Raw genomic sequence first — 7,661 nt, 5'->3', positions numbered from 1 at the left:
AATTATTATATAAAATCTTTAAAATTCAAAATATATAAAAAATTGATTCATTAAAGATTTTGTATAAATATTTAAATTGAAAATAACATAATAAACATTTGACTCACAGTACCATAGGATAAGAGGTCATCACAGTACCATAGGATAAGAGGTCATCGGCGATATGTCTCCATAGAATGAGAGAGATTCAATGGAAAATCTCAGTGGTTCGATTAAAAGCAAAAAAGAAATATAAACCATTTTGTGGGAACTTAAGTCTGAAAGTTGATCTGAGTCCATGCATGAAAAAGCTAACAACCAATTTAAGTTGTGAGATGAAAAAACTAACAGCCATGAACGGTACGTGGTAGGTTAGGAGTGGAAAATTAAATTTAAATGCATTGAATTTTTAGTAAATTTTATAGATTTTTTTAAAAATTTGAGAAGTGAAAGAAATTTGACCATGAACTTATTACAATATAAACTATCATGTAAAAATATGTTTTATGAAATTGCTATTGTACTTGCACATAATTATCACACCATTCTTTTAGGGAGTTTTAACTAATCATTGACAAGAGTGTGTTCTACATAACCTAACATGAAGAATCATTAGGTAACTATGAAGGGAACAATCGAACTTGATGTGAAGAATCACATGATACCTGTGAAGGGAAAGTTATAGAATAAGAGGTTCCAAATTTATATTCATTTGTTGGCAACATAATTTTGATTATCCAATCCAACTAAATGGAATGAATATGCTATGGAAAGGGATAATATATGCACGTTTCTATTAAAATATATTCTCCTTATACTACTTGATGAAACAAAATCTGATTTGAGCAATTGGGGAATCATATATTCTCCATTGAACCATTCTCTTCTTTTCAAAGTTTAGGCTAATACACTACATTATGCTGAAGAATAAAAACAACTAGCACTCAAATTATTAAATAACCATTCTCTGTAGTGTATTTGAATTTTGTGGTCTTGATAAGATCATCATATCCTCTAATTACAATCTTTTAGTTCCCCAAGGGTCCATGCATATTGTTGGAAACAAATGATAATACTAAGAGGGGCGGTGAATAAGTATTAAGGTTAATTTTAACTTTTTTATGCCAATTTACTTTTCTGATTCAAACTTGGCAACCATTCATATAATGAGCAACAATATGAAATCAACAATCAAGCACACACCATGAGCATCATACACATGAGAGACAAGATTTTACGTGGAAATCCTTTCGAGAAAAAACCACCAAAGCTTCTTGTTGCTATTGATGTAAATAAGAGCACCTACTCTATTACATCAATCTGTTTTATGAGCACCCACTCACAGGACGCACCAACTGTTTCAGGGAAAATTAGTGTCGATTCGAACTGCTAGTCCCACTAAGATGGGTAGCTATCTTAGAAACAAACAATGAAAGCCTTTCGAGAATTCCTTTAAGTGTGATAGATCAGAGGGAAGAAAAGAGGACCAACTTGGATCTTCCGCTTTGATCCTAGCTTGATTTCTCCTTTCCTTGATAGAATTTTCCACTCCTCTCCTACTTGTCCCACTTCAAAGAGTACCTGTGGAGTCAAAGTAACAGAAAACCATCAAAGCATCTCCATCTAAAACATCATAAACAATGCGGAATCAGAAACACATTGACCATACAATTGCATTCATAAACAATAAGATTCACAAATACACGATTATATGGAGGAAAACTCAAAGAACTTTATTAATAGTGAAAGAGAGGATTACAACCCAGCTATCTAATCCAGCATCATCCTCCCAGTATAGAAGCCCTCTTCACCTCATGAACAAGCAAATCACCCAACAATGCAATGTCTCTTCTCACAAATAAACCAACAACACTTCCTTACAAAATACAAAATTCCAGCCTCTAGATCTCTCAGATGAGGGATCCATTTATAGATGTCTTGCAAGGGTGTGAGTCAGCTCTAGGTTTTTGATTAGTGTCATTCCACTGATAGTTCTTGGTTCCACTTGGAGATTTCATTGATCTCTTACTCATCCCTGGGCGAATTCAAAGAGGCAAGTGTCACATGAGAAGTTTCTGGAAGATTCCATGATCATCCACCTAGCAAACTGTCTCTGCCATTTGTCTATTCTCGCCCATCGCACCCCACAGAAGGCCATTTCAGTATGCATCGCACCTGGCTAGTGTTGCAGCTAGTATGCATCGTACCTTGACCATGGAGCAATCAATATGGTCCAGTTTTGGCCAGTTCTGAGTAGTTTTTCAGGTGGAACTTCTGAGAAATGATGTAATCAGTTGACCATGATCCTTTAGGGTATGAAACAACACTTTTAGGGACTTAAAGAGCCCTTAGTTTATGGACATATGAGTTTGGGGTTGTAGTGCCCAAATATGTCTATAATAGCTGCCCCCTAAAGCATGAGGTCGTAAATCTTCTCAAATTGAGTGAAATGCTTTATCATGAGGATCTGAGGTATTCGAACCGGAAGGTGACCTATATAAGATATAATACAATACATCATCATCATATTATTTTCATGATCTAGCTGAGGCAGGCATTCCCATGCTCAGCTTTATAAATTCATTTTCATGTACATAGGACAAACAATCGTCTGCTGTTGCAGACTGGTGATTCTTCGCATGAAGAGTCATCTTCCCTGTCTTAGATGACTATATGTGTAGCTCCTGTGTACAATTGATGTCTTTATTTTCCTAAATATATCTCATCCCGGATGGATGAAACTAGATCCGGGGTCTTCAAAACTCGTTCAATCTTCGCCCGATGTACAAGTCGATCCATGTGAAAAGATGTTCTGAAGTCGAACATGGAAAGACATCGCCTGATTACCAGCCAATAATGTACGTTGTTAATAGACGCGAGAGGAGTCACCAATAATGATGATGACCCTCAAGGTACTACATTACAATTCACGTGGTGTGAATATATGAGCCGATGTCGAACACCACACAAAATCTTTCGGTCAAAGGTCATTGATGGAAACCTGTCACCGGAAGTGAGAAACTTGCCATTGAGGCATGCAAGCTTCAAAGTACTAAAAGGGTTGTTTCTAAGTCAACTTCTTGGATAATGAGCTGATGTCGACAAGAAGTGACCTGTCGTAGGAGGGCCTTGATGTATCCCACATCTACGACACGAAATGGAGCAAATGATTTTTGTGGAGGTGAAAACAATATGATGATATAAGGTTCAGGAATGGCGGTCATGAAAAATGAAGGGTGGAGGTATTGCAGTGGATGAGGCGTTTGCTGGATGGTGAATTCTCTGAATGACTTCTCTTGAACATGTCAGCGACACTGATATGGACTGGTAGCGTTAACCCCATGGATGGTATGGAGGACCAATGGTGATGGTGAATGGAAAAACCAAACCCAACTCAATCATGGTGATGGAGTGAAAGTTTCATGTTCAAGAGTGATCCGCTACCAATAAAGTTCTTCAAGTTTTCTTCCCTTTTTCCCCAGTCATTTCTGACCAGTAGCTCTTTATTTTTGTCAAGCTTAAGGAGGATAACATATGCTTGGTCTATAATTTTCCCTTCGAGCAAACTTGTCGCTTTGTGTTTAGCGAGCCTAGTGTCAGTGAGACTCGTTCTTGTCTGGGTGCACAAGTTTGTTGCTATTGCTTTAACGAGTTTAACGACAAAGATAACTCGGTCCTTTTCATGTTTAGAGAGTTTGAAAAGGGACAAAAAGGAGACTCCAATAGTCCTTTTTCGTGGCATAATCCCTTAAGTCCGAAAAAGTATAAAATAATACGAAAGGGATGACTTTTCGATAGCTTTAACGAGCCGACAAAGACAAGCGCTCAATCTTTTTGTTTAATAATTCCTCAGGTCCAAAAATATTAAAATATATGAGAGGAATGGCATTCCCTTTACTTTAACGAGTTGGAAAGGCCAATGGCTCGACAATCTTTTTATATTTAACGAGTCTAAAAAGAGTTTAAAAGGCACTCGTTTTTAGGAACAGTGGTATTTTCGAGGAGCAACCGGTTCCAGGTAAGTTTGGAACTTCTCAAAACATGGCAATGTGAAGAGGGTGGCAATCAGAATCACTCGTCGCAGCTGTTCCTCAAAAGGGTAAATAATCAAGTGGAAGCATATGGCCGGTCAAATGAATGGAGGTGACGGTAGGAACACAACCAAGGTTCAAAAGGGTTGATAGCATGGCGATCACAAAGGTTATTTACCAAAGGTGGTTTCATTTTTTAACAAGCTTGAATCAGGAGAAACTATGCTCAGTGGTAGGTTTATTTTTTAATAAGCTTGAACCTCGCGGGAACATTGCTCTTTTTCCTTTTTATGTAAGCTAGGAACGACCAAACTATAAAGCTAAAAAAGTTAAAAATGCTAAAAAGCTAAAAAATGAAATTGGTCGTTTTTGCTTGTATAAAAAGGTTTGCATGTCCCCAACATAAAAAAAAATCTTCAGTAACCATATGGAAACTTACTGTGGTTAAGCAGGATGATTTTCTATCAATACTTAGGCAAAACACTTCCTACACTTTGTCCACCAAATAGAAAAAGGTGAAAGGTCACTCGGACCGAACACATAACTTACACGGAAACTTATCTCTACAGCTGGGTTTGTCCACAAAATAGACAAAGGTGCATGCTCCCTAAGATTCGTTACATTCACCAGACTACTCGCGGTAATTAGGTGGATGGAATGAAGGTTCCTTTATGAGATCAAGTGAAAGACTTGATTTGGAATTCTGCTCAGATCCTTGGTTTCATTTTTTAACGAGGTTGACACCAGTCAATGAACTATCCTTTGGCAACCTTTGATCACAACTCATAAGGGGTCATGAAGGAAAGATCTGGTTCCAATGCCCCCAGTACATAATGTACAACATCACTTAATTGAGTCATGTCAGTCGGATTTTCAACTATGAAAACCTCGTTGTGATTGACACTATCAAAATGGTCAGAGTCCTTCTTAATCTTTGATGATGTAGAAGATATCATATGACAGGTTTCCACTGTGGCCACTTCCGCCAGATTACTTGGAGGCGGGAGGGAAAAAGTACCCATTAAGGATGAGTCTTTTAGGAGACCTACTCTGACATGTTGAAGCGATTGAGAACTTCCATGGATCAATGGAATGCTTCCGGTAACTTGGGAACTGTTGGGGAGGAAGGTTAGTTGGTCAATGATTGTAATTCCACCTTGAAAGGGGAATGCAATCTTTCTAAAATATGTTGACATAACAACAGCCATAGCATAAATCCAAGGCCTGTCCAGTAGGATTCAAGGTTTCCATCAATGACCTCGACCTCAATTTCTATTGTCTTGCCCCCCAGTTCGATTTGCAAGTTACTTAATATCCCATATGGTGTGTATGTTCTTCCATCGAATGCTTTTAATGTCGTTGATGATTGTGACAAGGGTGGAGAACCTAAAGTTTTCTAGCAGCTCATTGACATAATACAACTAGATGCTCCCTCATCAATGATTGTTCGATGAACAATTTTGTTGAGGGCTTTTACCTGTATGAGGAAAGCGAGCTGTGCTGGTAACTGAGGTTCGTATCCTTTATGATTAAAGGCCACTAGATTGGAATCTGTTGGGTCAATCCCACCTATCGCTGATAACAAAGCCTGCTTTTGGGAGGGGCAATTCTGCAGTACTTCAAGTGTCGACATAGCGGATGGCGATTGGGCCAGATCCTCCACTATATTATAATTCTGTGCTACTCGAGCACGAGGATTAAATGTCGATTTATGTACTACTCCCTTTGGTGGTTTTATAATTAGTTCAAGAATGATGGGCGAAACATCTTCAGGTGAAGTTGTTGTCGAACTACTGGGTTTATCTGTAGCCTTATTGTTCGACGACTGTGGATTCCCATAATCTTTATTCCTTATCGATATCAAAGCATCATTTTGCTGTTTCGAGATGGATAACATAAGCACTTGGGATGGGGAAGCTGTTATATGCCTAGGGGGGATAATATGGGGTACAAAGGGAGGTACCCAAGGTAATAATATAATAATGGGATGGGCCATAGTAATAAATAAGGTGGTTAACCCATATCATGTAAGGGACCACAAGTAGTTAGTAATAATGTAATGGGCCCATGGTATTAGTTCGATGGTATGAGGGAACCATGGTAATGACCCATGGTATTGTATGTATGAGGCCTATATAGAGGCTAGAGACTCCACATGGAGAGAGTGTCAAGGAATTGTGTGAAGGAATATTGTGAAGGATTATTGTATGAATAGGCATATGGCTTGTGGAGTGTTCTCCTTCCTTAAGGAGTGAATGTATGGTGTTACCCTACTTTAAGGGTTTGATCAATAAAGAATAATTTCATATTATTTCTGGGTTTATTTGCATTGACTTATATTTTCATATCAGACCTATAATATTTCTGGGTTAGATCTATAACAAATGGTATCAGAGCACTTTCTTGGGCAAAAGTGGAGTTTTTTGTTTTTTTTTTTGCAGGATTTCAGGGGTGGCGAGTTTTCAGATCATATTTGTATGTTTTGGTGCAAGATATGCAAAATCTAATTGCATATTTGGATTCTTTGTGAAAAAATAGCCGATTTCAAAAAAATAATCAGTTGAATCGGAGTCCGGATGAAGGAGATATCATTGATCTAAAAATCAGTGGGGTTGCAGACAATTTTTCAGGGCAGCGAATTTGCGGCATAGATCTGGACATCCTGGTGCAAGATCTACAAAATAAAATTGTAGATCTAGATTCTATGTGAAAAAATAGCCAATTTCAAAAAAAAAGTGGTCGAATCGGAGTCCGGATGAGGGAGATATAGCTGATTTAAAATCAGCTCTTTTTGCAGAAATTTTGGTGACAGCGGGGAGTTGCAGCATAGATCTGAAATTCCAGTGCCTGGATCAAGATTTCTATCACATGGGTAGATGCAGAATGATTGTTCCATTTCTGAAAACAGGTCATAATAGGGATTTTGAGCAATATTGACTAAATTGTGACAATTTCAAATTTTCGCCAAGTTTTTTCAAAACCCTCCAAGAAGCCTGATCGATAGCAACCAGGTTTGTTTCTGGGCTCGGAAACGGATTAGTCAACACTGCTGGGGTATTTGAAGTTTTTAAAAATTTCATAACCTTAGCTTTGTGTGGACAATGTTTCGTGAAATGCTTGTCGTCACATATGTAACATGGATAACGAGTTTTCTTTTGCCCAGTAGGGTTTTCAAAAGATTTTTCAGGAGGTGAATTTTCCTGTTTCTTCTTGCCCCCTGGTTGCTTTGGATTTTTGCCCTTGTCAGATGACACAACATTAATCTCCGAGGCAAGAGGTTCTTCATTTGCTTTTTGACTAGAAACTACAAAGGCTTTTTTAGATGTAGCCTTTGCGGTTTTCGTGCTTGTTGTACTGATCACGCCATTGCCGACATGAGAGTCCCGGTTTGATTTAGGAGGGGGAGGAACGGATAATTTTGGTCTAGGAGCATCAAGAATTTTGTCGTAGAGTGTGCCAGAATAAGTATAGATCAAGTCTAAATATTGTGCACGAGCAATGACTTGCTCTTCAGTGACAACTCCTCCCTTAGCCACATCCTCTGTAATAGAGGGAAATAATGACTTTATAAACCATTTAGCTAAAAGCTGATCAGGAACATATGTCTTTTCGACGATGATGCCGCCACTCATGAATATGATCAGATACGTG

This window comes from Pinus tabuliformis, chromosome J, assembly GCF_031772625.1.
Source record: "Pinus tabuliformis cultivar Carrire ecotype Pingquan chromosome J, CPIR1, whole genome shotgun sequence".
Taxonomy (NCBI): Eukaryota; Viridiplantae; Streptophyta; class Pinopsida; order Pinales; family Pinaceae; genus Pinus; species Pinus tabuliformis.
This window is presented reverse-complemented; position numbering follows the sequence as displayed.